General features: G+C 36.8%; 1 pseudogene across 1 annotated transcript; it reads left to right on the forward strand.

Moving 5' to 3' along the window:
- The first annotated feature begins 2,035 nt into the window (after positions 1 to 2,035).
- LOC146306174 (uncharacterized) lies at positions 2,036 to 10,906 on the forward strand (annotated as a pseudogene). The gene is made up of 9 exons (XR_014769159.1): positions 2,036 to 2,059; positions 2,839 to 2,925; positions 3,017 to 3,208; positions 3,354 to 3,502; positions 5,987 to 6,107; positions 9,232 to 9,662; positions 9,944 to 10,054; positions 10,166 to 10,200; positions 10,331 to 10,906. The product of XR_014769159.1 is annotated as an uncharacterized LOC146306174 (transcript).
- The last annotated feature ends 4,329 nt before the right edge of the window (positions 10,907 to 15,235 follow it).

Genomic DNA, 15,235 nt, shown 5'->3' on the forward strand with positions numbered 1-15,235 from the left:
TTAGATTAAAATTGTTAAAGTTGTTCAAAATGTTAAAAAACTACTACAACTCTATAAAAAGAAAAACACTCAGGGAAACATTTAACAGCACGTATTTTCTCGTGTGTAGGGCAGCCTGTATGGCACTTTAATGTGTGTTCTTCACTAAGACGGCAGCAGAGAGGGCACTCGAAGGCATCATGGTTTATCTGCCATAGGGGCATCAAAGAGGGCACTTTGTCACCTGTCAAACACCAGGGGGTCGATTGTGATCCTTTAATAATTATAAATGACTGTTGAGGCCAGGACCCTAGAACTCAACCACAAAATAAAAACGCAAGGTGTGTTTTAAGGAGAAAGGAGGAATAAATTGCAACAATCATGCTTCATAGTTTTTATTTGTGCTAAAACCCTCCTGCATCATATATTAAAAGTAAAAACATACTTTTGTCAGTGTGGAAAAACAAAGTTTTGATGTTTGAGACGGTCATGGCAAAACGGTTTTACTCTTAGAGGTTCTATTCAACATTTATAGTCAATCTTTCAATAAAACACTTTTTCAGAGAATATTCTGATGTCTGATATCTGTACATACAGTTTGTGTTACACTGCTGTTATGGATGGATCCACATGCTAACTGGGTATAAAATGAACTCAGAAGTGAGACATTTTTTCTTTTCTCTAAACAACTCTAATTACATAGTTGTGTTTTGTGTGTGTTGTGTGTATAATTTCAGCTGTTACTAGTAGCATAAATCACATTATTACAGAAACATGTGAAATGAATGAAAATAAAAAAGGCTGCTTACAGTCTCTGTGTCCTGAATGACCCACTTTTCTCCACCTTACAGAGGTCTGTAGGTAACAGGCCTATGGTTGGCTTTTCCTGGTTGCCACATCATGCTAAAAAATAACTGGATCTGAGGCAGATTAGTATGTTTTTAATTTTAATTTCATTGTCAAAGGATAACCATGATACATGGTCAAGATAATTAAAGGCTGACCTCACTGATGAAACCTGGCAGCTGAATTTCTGTATTTTTGTACAAACTATTCACTGAAAACCATCAGACTGAGTGTTGCTTATTGCAAAATCACATGAAATGTTGCTGTCATGGCAGTGATGGAGCTCTGAGGCAAACTTTTAAACACATCAGTGTGTGTGTGGAACAAACAGGACACACCTCACAAAGTGTTTTTTAATGTTCAAACACACTTCGCTAATCTTCCTCTGTGGTCTGTTAACATTAGATAAGTTATATTTCTAATGCAGCTGTTGTGTGATCAAACATGTGTTGATCATTTTAGGAAACATCATGATGCTCTTCTGTGATATGGACTGTAGGTGGTCTGCTGCTCCCTACTGACCAAGAGCTGAACTGCACACAACTAACTGCACACAGATCACTAAGGCCTGACACTGAAGTGAAATGTTTAAGACAACTACTCAGTTGTAAAATGTCTTCTCTGAATATTTGGGAATCTACCTTACTGGAGACATAAAAAGTTCTATTTAGATAATTAACTAAAAATCACAAAGCTATATAAGATCTTAAGAGGAACAAAAGTTAACACATGCAGCACCAAAGACAAATGGGAAATAGAAATGGCAATAACAATTATAGAAGAAGACTAGGGAGATACTTGTAAAAGAAAGAGCTGCATTAAAACAAATTATTTTATTTAAGTCACCATCTATTAATGCCTGGACATTAATATTATTAAAAGTTTCATATTAAAGAAATGGAAAGAATCACTTATAAGCTGAGAAATAGGGAGGATGAATTCATAAGAAACTGGAGTAAATGAGTCAAAGAAACAGAAATGATATCTAAGACAGTACAGTACTTTCCCTCTTTCTTCTATCTGTTTATTTTATTATTTACTTATTTATTTATTTTTATTTCTTTAACTCGGTCTGTAAAATACAAAATCTGTATAAATTTGGCAGGATGAATGAGATAAGTGATGAGTCTGGTAACTTGTAAAACCAAAATCTGCAATGAAGTAATTAAAAAAAAAAAAAAAAAGTATGTAAATGAATGGAATGAGCGCGATGACGCTGGTTTCTATGGAGACCGTATATTCTCAATAACTCGTTCCAAAATTCTCATTTCACTCGAAGACATTGAAGAAGAAAGTTTGACTCAACGACGTCTGAAAAACTGAACAAGTTAGCAACGAAAAAAAGACCCCAGCTGACATCAATTAAACTGCTTCACTCCATCATGGAAAATGTGAGTATATTACGAGTTTAAATTATTTTTTTAAGCCGTTTAATTCAACAGAATATAAACCTCGAGCTAACAAGTTTGTTAGAAATATTAGAAAATATGAAATATTAAAGTAAAAACTGGAATATGAAGACAGAAATACGCCTCGTTAATCAACCGTCTGCTGTATTTCAAGCTAATTTTCAGTGTTTATTGTACTTGAAAATATTCCATATTGCACTGTCATGAAATTAACCACAATTTTCAGTAATGTAAGTTGTTGTTACAGTGAACAGAAAAATGCTGCTTATTTTTTAAAGAAAGCAGAGAAATGTTCATTTCAAGAGATTAATACTCAGTGTGCAGTTAAACTATAACTGTAGTTATAAGGAAGTGTTGGGTACAGTCATTAAACTGCATGATTAATTTATAACATCATATATTTAATGGCACTAACAGTTTAAGATTAGATTTGATGAAGAAACGTGTTAGCATTTAGAAGAGATGATAGTAACTGAGACAAATAATCGCAGCAGGATACATGAGAGTTGTAGTACAGGGCTTTTTGGTGTAACAGTTTTGTGAACTGGTTCCAGTGATCTCATAATATCAGATAATCTGTAAAAGTGTGTGTTGATCATTACAGATGTGTGACGTGCCAGCTCACCTCCGTGACCACAGCTACTGGAGGACCGAGCCCAGCAGGATCCGGAACAGCACCAGCACTGGCAGGGTAAAAACACTTGAACATTTACTACAATTACTATAAGAGAACTAGTTTGTCCTGGTCCTTTACTTTGTCCCTCTGTCCGTCTCTCTAACAGGCTGCTGAGAGCAGGAAGAGACGGCGGGAGCAGGACAGCACCTCCAGACACCTCGAAGGGCCTCCACAGAAGAGGCGCCGAGAGAGTGCCGCTGTCCTGTCAGAGCGGAGCCCCAGTCCTCAGCCCTCCACCTCTGCCCAGCAGCCCTCCACCTCTGCACCACAGGCCAGGCCCGAGGCTGTCCAGCTGCAGGTGAGTCCATGAGTGTTGGTTTTCTATTGGTCCAAACCACTCTGTCCTCACTTGATGAACAGGATAGACATTTATCCCAAACTGCTGCATCAATCCAGAGAGTGTAGCTGAACCGCTCTGTCCCCCATCTTTGTCTCTCTAAAAGTCCCAGGAGGTCCAGCCCAGAGCCATCCAGGAGCCCGTCTGGCCCGGCCCCTACGGTCCCCAGCCTGGTGGACTCCCTCCCTCTGCCTTTGACGCAGCGGTGGAGATGATCATGGCGTGGATGATGGACTCTCCATACAACCCAGAGATGTGAGCCTCCTGCAGGAAACAGGTGCAGAGCTCCACAGCTGGAGCAGCCAGTGGCTGTGACAGTAACACACACACACACACACACACACACACACACACACACACACACACACACACACACACACACACACACAGTAACTCCAAGCATTTCTTTCTGACTTTTAACTTTCGTTCCTTTCTTCGTACTTTGGATAAGTTAACTTTTTATAGATAAGACTTTAGTCTTTCATTTCTTTAAACTTTATAGATAAGTTTTAAACCTTTTATTTCTTTAGACTTTATAGATAAGTTTTATATCTTTCTTTTCTTACAGCTTATAGATAAGTTTTATATCTTTAATTTACGCACATTTTATACAGATGTGTTATATCTTTCATTATTCAGATTAAATTAAGATGTTTTATATCTTTAATTTATTCAGATTTCATACAGATGTTTTAAATCTTTCATTTATTTAGATTTCATACAGATGTTTTATATCTTTAATTTATTCAGATTTTATACAGATGTTTTTTATCTTTCATTATTCAGATTAAATAAAGTTGTTTTATATCTTTAATTTATTCAGATTTTATACAGGGGTTTTATTTATTTCACTTATTCAGATTTTATTCAGAAATGTTAAATTTTTCATTTACTCAGTTTTTATACATATGTTTTATATGTTTCATTTATTCAGACTTTATAGATAAGTTTTAAGTCCAAAAGAAGAAGTTTTTTTTCTTTCATTAATTTGAACAAGATGTTTCTATTAATCTAAGATAATTATAATGACTTCAGGACAGAAGTAAAGGTCTTTAGGAGGGTCTGCTGACAATATTCCATTCCACCTTTCTTACAGTTTATATGTCAGTAATAATGACTGTAATAAATATCTGAACAGAGTGAGTTAAAACATGTATTAGAAGGTGTAACTCCATCACATGTCATACTGATGTCGGTCACTAGAGGTCAGGAGTGCACCGTTTGAAAATTATTTGATGTAGTTAACTTTTTTCATTTGTCAGTCTGCACCTATTTGAGCCATATCCAAACCAAACTTTCATATCTCTCGGTGCAGAAGGTAGTGGGACTCATTTTAAGTTAGCTGTCTAGTCCCTGGAAATCTGTCATGGATTCATAAGTAAAGTTAAAAATATTAACAACACTTTTAAAAATGTTTTTAAGTGTTTAAGTTGTAGCACTGCAGTATGAACAATAGGAAACACTTTTTAATGGAATATTGTCAGAGGGTTTGGGTTAGGGACGGTTTGACCCTCCTAAGGACCTTTATATTATAAAGTTTTCAACACAGGTGAACTTCTCATAAAAGAAAAGTTTGTCTTCTTTCTAACTTTTGACTTTGTAGAAGAAGGAAAAGGCTTTAAGAGGGTCTGCAGGCAAGGTTCCATTCAAATCATTTTCTTTGCATTCTTACCTCAGTCTGTTTTAATGACTTGAACAATCCTACATGATTGAAAAAATAGCTCATGTTTTAATGATATCTGATCAGCTATTGACTCAAATTACAACCAGTTTTATACCTTTATTTTGAAGGTTTGTTTTTACACAACAGTATTGACAATTGGACACATATTTGGAAGAAACATTGTCCGAGGGTTGAGGTTAGGGAGAGTTAGACCCTCTTAAAGACATTTCCTTCTGTTATAAATAATTTAACACAGACAAACTCATTACAACATGACATAAAAAGTCACAGTGAAATATTTAATGTATTCATGAGTAGCAGTAGTAGTATTATTTGTAGTTGCTTTAATGGTACTGTGGTTGTTACATATGCAACAGCAGTATCAAACAGCTTTTCAAAGGAAAACTACAAAATGTGTTAATAATCTAAAAGTAACAAAAATCCTAAAAAAGTAAGGAGGCAGAAGGCAAAAGATAGGAAGAGTGTTGAATTTTAACATTAGCAACCATTGTGTCAGAATCAGGAGTGATAAAATTACTAACAGCTTATAGATGTATTTTTAAAATATATTTAATTTGACTAAATCATTTTGATCAACAAAAATAATTCAGGTTTTTCCTTTTTCTGACTGTTGTAGAAGAAGGAAAGAGTTTTAAGAGGGTCTGTAGACAACGTTTCATTCAAATATTTATTTGCTTTAGTTCACATCATATTATAGGATATGACAAATTTCCTCTAATAATTCTAATTTACAACATTATTTAGCTATCTCTTGATTTATTGTTTTACGAACAAAATGTGACCAGTTTAATACCTTATCAACCAAGTGTCTTGCTATATCATGGCATTGCCATATGAACAGTAGGAAATATATACTTGGATGAAACATTGTCAGAGGGTTGAGGTTAGGGAGGGTTAGACCCTCTTAAAGACATTTCCTTCTGTTATAAAGAATTTAACACAGATAAACTTGTTATAACACAACAGTTTATATGGAACATTTAATTCATGAATAAGTGACAGTACTCCCTCTGTTACAGTGGAGTCCCAGTTTTTTTCCCTTGCATTTCTGTCAGACCTACAGCTCCTGCCAGGATGTCTACAGCCCTGAGGACTCACGTCTCTGTGGACGTGTGGAAGAGACAGAGATCTCAGCTCACTGTCCCGCACTTCATTCAGCAGAGAGATCATGTAGAGGTAAGACTCATCATCAGTGATCATGTGAGGACATTAAAGGACCATTCTGTATGTCACAGTGAGGTCCAGGCATTATTCAGAACAAGAAGTCTGTCTGAACAGGAGATTCAGCCTCATCTACACATCCTGTCAGTTTAACGTCTTTGTATTTTTTCTGTAATCTCTCACATTGCCTTTTCTACTCTCATCATTTTCCCAGGTTTCCACTAAGTGGTTTCTTACTTCATGTTAACAGAGTGAGTTGAAACATGTAGGAGAAGGTGTGATATCTTGTTACACTGACTTCAGCCACTAGAGGTCAGGAGTGCACAGTTTCTCTTATCTGTCTCATCCCTGCAAATGAAACAGTCATGAAGACCACCTTTACACTTCATTCATTCAGTCTACATCTCTCTCTCTCACTCCTCCTACTCCCACTTTATCAGCTGATTATGGGTGTTCACTTTCCTCTCTATTAAACCAATCAGGTTTTGCCATGATCTCCATCAGCCAATCATTTTGCTGCTGTCAGACCTTAAATCTGTTTTGTTCTCTGCTGCTGTCAGCTGTCATTTTAGACAATTGTCATGAACCTCCTCCACCCCATTCACCTCCAGTTCATCAGATCCAGGCACCCTCCCTAACCTCAGGCACCACCACCAGTGTCCAGACCACTGGGTTCCCTTTTTTCCAACAGCTTCATCACCTTCATATGTTCATATGTTCATATGTTCATATGTTCATATGCACTGCAACCACCAGACTATTTACATTCTTCAATCTGCTGTGTATGTGTGAAATAAAAAAAACTGTTCACTCAGAAAAAATGTCTCCTGATTGAAATCTTTCATGGGTAAATAAGACAAGAAAAGATCGGCAAACAATGCAACATTATGAATATAACAGTTTTTATGTCATAACAATAGTAAACATATTTGGATGGGAGGAGGGTGAGACCCTCCTAAAGACCTTTTATATTTTAAAGTGTTCAACACAGGTGAACAACACGACACAAGTCTGATATTTAATTTTTTTATGAGTACAGCAGACCAAATAGCAAGTTGGAGCCATACATGGCATATATAAGTTCATCACTTAGAAAAAGTAGGAATATATTTTGAAGCCTCTGTACAAGCACCAGAATATTTGTAATTCAGGCTGGGATTGTAATGTCAGACAAAATCACGTATACTTTAACTGTTTAGTTGAAATATTTTTTTCTTTTTGCTGTTTATACCAGTATCATTTACTTATGTTACTACTCACAAAACTGCTTCAGAAAGTAATGAAGTAAAGTAATGAAAAAAAAGTTCTGATTAAAGTGATAGCTCACCAAAAAATGAAATTGAAGATCTCCAGTTCACAAAACACTCCTGGAGTTTCAGCGGAAAACAGCGTTGCAGCCAAATCCAGTACAACTGAAGTGAACGGTGACCAGTTTTAAAGTGTAAATTAAAACAGGTAGAAGTCAACACTAAAGCGTTGATTCTGATGCCTCCGCCTGCAACAATTACAACAGTTTCATACAACCGTGACTTTTTGTGTTCACTACACCTGATTGAAACCATTGATTCATTATAAATCCTATTTGCAAGTGTCCCAGGAGTTTGAGAATTATGGCTCTATTGATACAGAATACAGTTAATGAGAAAAGATTGCAAGGAGAGATCTATTACCTTTATTACCTAATAGTATCCAGCATAGTTATTCAAAAATATATCAAAGTCAAATATAAATAAAACTGACCAAGTTATTGGCATAAGTGTGTTTTTAGAGACAGGTCTGTCAGGCGGCCATCTTGAAAGCGTTGGTCTCCAAAATTTAATCAGTTCATGTACCTGTTATAGAGTGTTAGCACACAACACACTGCAGGCGGAGGCATCAGAATCGATGCTTTAGCGTCGTCTTCTACCCGTTTTCATTTCTCCTGTTATTATGATTGTGAGTCTGCACAGGGTCTTTTGTTTTGTAAAGTTCTCTTATGCTCTGTCTGACTTCCTCCATGCTTAATCTGATGTGTGCAGCTTGATGTGGCATCAGTCAAAAATAGACTTGGTGTGTACTGAGGTGAAGCAGAGTGGAGCCACTTGTAGTCCGTGCTGCAGCAGGTCTGGACGAATCTCAAGCATTGTGTGGAATGGCTGCAGTCAACTTTGTCAATTTAATGTTAGCATTCTCAATACACTCCAGCAAAATAGAGCTATGAGCATGTGATGATGTGGACGGAACTGTTTCTATTTTTTTCATATTTTCTCTAAAGTTGTGTGAACATGTCGAAAGAATACACATTTAAACGTAATACTTATATATTTATTAAAAAGCCCAGCCTTTTCATTTAAATTTAATTGATATCATTCATTTCATTTTTGGAAACTATGAGCATGAATATGTTTCTGTACTGTACAGTTGAAAACAGTACTGTGCGTATCAGCCTAAAGAGAAGTCTGGGCCCGTTTAGCGGGGAAATATTTCTCAGAAAAAAAACATTTTTGTATTTTAAAGGACAGTTGCAACTTTGAGCATTCAGATGGGTGAGACGGTGCTGCAGGGGGACAGTTTTTACAGAGAGTGAGATAAAGCAGATGAAATGAGAGACAACAAGATATAATAACGCTGATGTTGAAGCGAGTGTTTTCTTTATGTGGGGGGGGGGGGGGGGGGTTGAGGTCTTGAGCAAGAAATGGACCAACTTTGTATCATATTGAATGAAGTCCTATCATGTGTTGGACACAAAGACAGCAGTGTGGTCTGATGACAACTGAGGTGAAAATCAATCTATCAGCTCTGAAACAAGTGTGAAATGAAGCAGAAACTGTTAATGTTCTTTTTGTTTTCATTCAGTACATAAAAAATATTTTTTTTTTAATTTGTTAGTGCAGACGTTAGTGTCAAGGAGTTTTTTGGAGAATTTTCTGCTACTACAAAAGCTTTTCATATATCATCACTTACTGACCGCCCTCTGTGGATCAATATAGTCTTCCTGTTTTTACAGTGACTGTGACAGGTTTTTTTCTGAAAGTATTCATGTAAGTGTGAACAACCAGAAAGGAAAAAGAAACACCTCCCTTTTATAGTTGAGGCCACTCGTAGTGGAGCACAGTTCAGAGCTGCAGTCCTACCACACGCATCACCATGAACCACCTCGCTTTACTCTGTAAGTACGTCTGCCAACTTTTTAAATACAGTTTCAACACAGCAAGCTGGCAGTATTCAAACCTACAGGTTCATTTGTGTTTCAGGCTGGATCTCTGTTTCAGTTGCTGAGTTTCACACTGTGGAGGTTCAGTCGGTGAAGAAGTCACACTGTTCTGCTCCAACTTTAGCAGTTTGCTCTCTAACATACTCTGGTTCAAACTGGACAACAGACCCAACATCAGCTGTATCTCCTCGATGTTTAGCTCTGATGTTAATTGCTCATTCTGTGATGGATTTCAAAATGGAAAATTTGATATGACGTCCAACACCGCAACCCTCTTCCTGAAGATAAAACAAGTGGATTTATCAGACTCTGGACTGTATTTCTGTGGATTTTACTCAGGTGGATCATTGACAGTGCAACATATTTAAATGTTCAAGGTAAGATTGTTGTTAAGTCTGACTTTTTGATTGTCAACAAACAAATATGTGCTCCACTGGCAAAGTCAAACTGAAAATAACATCAATCATAGATTACAACCGATCATGTTTGTCATTAGTGTCATTTTTAGTTTTCTAAATTTCTTTCACTGTGGCATTTATGAGCTGTTTGAGCTTTCGACAGATAACATCAAGTCTGTCCATTTCAATACGAGTCAGATCTTAAGTCACTAGAGATAAAGTTCTGTACAGAGAGTCTAATATAACAGTGTTTCCTGCAGAAAACCCTGATGGAGGAACAAGTCTGACAAGTGTGATCCTGACTGCTCTGACTGTTTTCCTCATTATAGTTGTCATTGGTATGGTTCTCAAAATCAACCAGCTTCAGACAGGTAATAGATGAAAGGTCTCGCATATTTAGTTTGATTAAGTTTTAGAGATTGCATTTATAGCAATGTTTTTAAACATTTTTATATGTTGGTTTGTTTTTTGCTCTCCTTTAGCTGATAATGAAGAACAAAATCCACAACACAGTGAGGTGAATCAGACTTTTTTTAAGGTTAAATTAAAGTCCAAATAAATATTCCATGTTTTGTGATTTAAACAGTCTTTTATTTTGTTTCTTGCTCATGTGTGAGATGTGTGACTGAAAATACTTTTATTTACAGAATCTGGACTCTGATGTGCTGAAGGATACAAGCCTGAGTTTGTTTCCAACAACAATAAGAAACAGGAGGCCTGCATCAGAGAGAGAAGTGGAGACTTGTGTTGTTTATACTGCCAGCAGATAGAGTCAGGAAGCTTATATAAAGGGACAGTTCACCTCAGAATGAAAAAGGCATCTTTTTCCTTTTATCAGTAGTGCTGTTTATCAATGTAGATAGTTTTGGTGTGCACGCACATTCAGGATGAAAAATGGTTTTGGTAGCTGGTGGAAAGATCATAGTAAACAGCTGTAGTCAATATATATTTTGCATGGTTTTGTAAATCATTGCTTCAATAATAAAATGTCATTTCAGAGTTGGATGTGTGTATCTTTCATATCATGTTGATGTATTATGTAAAATGTTAGCCAACAATATCAGGTGTCAGAATAAAATCGCTCCACTTAGTTTGCTATTCAAATAAATGTTTAGCTAAAAGGAGCCAAATCACAAAATCGTTATGGGTTGCTGACATTTTCTGTGAATATATGTTCAATTTACCTGGTTTTGCTGGTTATTGAGTCTGTTTATCCTCCTTATTTGACCATATCACAAGCAGGTGAAAAAGATTTGACAGCTACTGTAAACATCCTGTACAAGACATGAGACACAAGTGACAGCTAGCGAGGTCTGAACAGTGACGAAATGACTGATCAGATCAGACAGGAACTCAGGCACCACTGATTACATCAATAAATTATTTCCCAGTAATGGTGAGAAATCATCAGATTATTTATAGATCTACTCTGTATAGAAACACGTTGAGCCAGAGATCCAGAGAGAAAGAGCTAGAGAGGAGCTCAAGTAAACTGTTTACATCTCCTACAGTGTCCTTCTCATTTAGGTCTAGAGGGAAACTCTTGATCAGCAAAACTCTCATTCAGGCCAGAACAGTCACTCTTACGAGATTTTTTGTAAGTCCGGGGTTCTCTTGTAAAAACAACCGCCCTCCTGCCTGCCAACATAGTCCAAGGGAGGAAGAGAGAAACCTTCACGCTTCCACGCTGTTTGCAGAATAAGTCGCTAAATTTATTACTTCTTTTCCGTTTTCCGCCCCCTCCTTGTGCCTGCACTGAAACCTGTCTTTAACAGATGAGTTAGCTTGGTAGGTACCTAGCAGAAACTTAGTCAACACATCATCCTTTCCTCTTTCCTGTATGTTATCTGCTAATCTCCTCTATGTTCAAAAGAAAACCAAATTTTGAAGATAGCTAAAAGATGTTGCTCTGGGGCCTGTGAAAGCCACATATACAGTCATATCTTAAGTTAGCTAATGCTAGCAAATTGCAAGCTAACTAGCTATCAAACAATAGCTGTAGCCTAGATTAGCTAGCTAGGTCACTGTTTAGCTATCAGATGTAACCAGCTAGCTAATGCTGATGTAGAACAATTAACTAGTTAGCTAGGGTTTATCTACAGAGCAGAACACAAGCTAACTAGCCAGCTAACAACTTATGTAAATTAGCTAGCTTGTCAGCTAGAGTTTTGCTGAGATTAGCAAACTAATGATGTGACTGTATACTGTATATGTCCTAGCAACATCTTCAAAGTTTCTTTTTCTATCTACATATTTAAGTAACCTACGAGAAAGAAGAAAGTTGACCGAGGTTCCAAAAGGGTCAGGGGCCAAAAAGAAGAGCGTTTGCAGCTCTGCTGTGTGCAACAGTGGAGGAGTGAGTGTGGTTCACTTCAGTCGTTTGACAGGAAGAGGCAGCACAGTGTGGTCTGAAGACAACTGAGGTGAAAATCATGAAGTCTGTTAACTCCAAGCTCTGTGAGAAAACTGTCTCACTTTTTTTTTATTGTTTTGTCAAAATAAGTGTATAGTGATATGATACAAATGCATTTTAGTTCAGAATTTGACCCACACCTATGCATTGTCATCCATTGTTCCACTGTGATGACAAACAGCTCTGTCTGTATCAGTGCGGTATCAAGATCTAAACCAGAGGAAGCTCAGCCTTCAGCTCTCTGCATCATAACCACAAAGGCCCTCATGTTCCCAAAAAATAAAAAAGACATTAAGATATTTTTGCATTTGTAGACATGATCTTTGAGCATCCATCTCAAACTTTGCCACTGCTCCCCACATCACAGGTCGCATCTAACAGACTCAAAACCCGCACAGTCTCACACCTTCTTGCGAAAAGTTTGCTGTTGCAATGTGACACCTGCAATGTCTAATATGAAAGCCTTTCCTCTGCAAAAGGCGGCACATTTATAAGACAGATCACTGCAAAAGCACAGTAGGTGAACGTCCATTCCATCTTTTCACAGCCTTGCAAACATCAATCCAATAACTGTCATTGGCCAGGTAAGATTTGAACTGATATTACTCACACTGAATCAATGTCTATTGAGTGTGCACCATTGTAAAACAAAGATCCAGCCAGTGTGCACTTTTCTGAGCTACTATGGCAGGTTTGCTACCATCTATCAGATATTAGCATCAGTGCATAAGTTAGTTTGGTTAATCTTAAGATTATTTGTATCAGTTTATATAATTCTAAACAAAATGGAGATTTTCAATGACTCAGTAACACGGGGAATTACAATTGTAATAAATTCATGTTTTACAATCCTGTGAATGAAGTAATTACATCATAGTACCATGTCATTCTTTAGCCATTAATTGTTTTTCTGTCTGATGAGAGAATAATATTTTAATTCTAGATGGTAACACTTTATTTGAGAGGTTGTGCATAAGACTGACATGGCACTGTTTTAATCATGAACATGAGGGAGTGTCTATGAATGTTTATGACTGTCATTAAGCGTCATTTGGTCATTTAATTAATTTTTAATGCAATTTTGTTACTACACTATCAAGCGCTCTCACTGCAGTGCTTTATTAGGGTATAAAACTGTAGGTCCCAACAGTGTGTGATGTGCTACGTTACTATCACGTCAAACTAAAAGTGGCTAAAAGTGGGTTAAACTGACTGCAAAAAAAGTACCAAAATATGTATGACAGCATAACCACAGTTTCTGATTTTCCTGTGGTAAGCGAACATGGTATATGTGCAGGGTTTGAATTACACAGTGGCAGTCAGAGGAACCCTATTTTCCGGTGCGAACCACGACTAAAACGTGCACAAGCATACATGGAAGAACACGGTCAATTTCATGGTTACTGTGAAAACATTCTAGCGTTACCACTACAGACAGTCAATACTGTCAGTAACATTTCATAGAGGCTAAATAACAACATTATGAGGCTACTGCTTCAAAATCAAAGAATAATTAGTCAAGAGCAAAAAATCAAACAAAATCAGGAAGTCAGCAGAGGGACACGGGCAACCTTTTTCTGCTTCTCACACAAAATTTTCGTGAATCATATAAGCATCTAACTAAAATACTCAAATTACTCTAATTAGGTGATTTTGTTGGGTACTTGCTACTTAGTTACTTCTTAAATCATAATTGAGAACTGAGCACAATTTGAATTAATAGCCAAGCATTTTTGTAGCCTGTGAAGTTATCTGATAATAAATAGGCCAATGAAAACATATGGACGAAAAACTGAACAGCAGCAGCAGCACAGGTTCGGAGTAAGGATGTTAGTCATTAATCATTTAATGTCCATTAAAAGTGTATTCATGGATATTTAATCAATAGTCTAAAAATGGCAGTAATTGCACCTCATCTAATATTGTTTCGTCTGATGGAGCCATTTGTAGAATAAGGGAACTTAAATGAGAAAAAATGACAAAACAAAACAGAAAAAAATTTAACAGCATGCATTTTGTATCTTAGATATCCTATAAATTACTAATGATTAACTGGTTGTTAGCATTTTCAACTGCTAGTTAAGGAAAATGCACAAAATTTGCAACCCCAGTTTGGAGAAGTGACTGTGACCACTGAGCAGAACACTCAAACAGAAACCCCTTTGACCGAATACCTGGTAGTGATAATGTATTAAACTTAAATGGTTAAAAAATAGCTAACACTATTTAGTAGTTTTTGAGAAGAATAATTTTTACTTTTACTTAACACCAGTACTTTTACTTAGTAATGTGAGGGGACTTAACATTACAGAGGCTCTGACTGGACTCACACAGCGAGTTCAGGCGGGGACGGGAGGCATGAAATGGTTGAGGAGCGAGTTTGTGACCTGGACTGTAAGCACACATCTCCATAGTGTTGATAAGGTGTGCAAGGTTATACTGTGTTGAAATAAATGTAAAGCTAAATGCTCAGTCTCATGCTGGTTGTTCCAACACATTCAGAGTCGTAACCCTTTTGCCGTTGGCATTTAATAGGTGGCTCGCTTTTTGCTTATCGCTCTTATTAATCATATTAATAATGTGCCATGACATGTCAGCCAATAGCTGAAACTGATGACTACAGGTCGACTAGGAAAATCTTTGTTTGGGACTGGCCCTAATATTCTTATATACCACAACACTTTGTTGTGTATTATCACTTGCATATCTGTGGCTCAACATAATGCAGACAGCAGGGTTAAACCTCTATGGTGCAAATGTCAACCACTGGAATACATAATCTTAATATGTGTGTAATAACACTTTACTATATAAGGTATCTTGATATTGTGACAGAACAGTTAATGAGACAAACATCACATGATTAAACTTGCAACTTGCATTTCACACATACTAGACTTACACAGACTGGTAACTCTTTTATAGACTTATAAACTTTTGCTAAAACTTTATCAATATTATCTAAAGTGTAATGAAAGAAGACAATAACTTTGTTCTGTTCTCCTTGCAACCATTTTCATGACAGCATTTATAATGTGAGTCTGGATAACCAACAGAACGCTCCGCCTCTTCACGTTGACACAACTGGAGCACAGTTCAGTTATAACCATTGCAGTGGTGCAGTCATACTGTGTGCATA

Source organism: Lutjanus erythropterus, chromosome 23 (assembly GCF_056507025.1).
Source record: "Lutjanus erythropterus isolate fLutEry1 chromosome 23, fLutEry1.hap2, whole genome shotgun sequence".
In the NCBI taxonomy this organism is placed as follows: Eukaryota; Metazoa; Chordata; class Actinopteri; order Lutjaniformes; family Lutjanidae; genus Lutjanus; species Lutjanus erythropterus.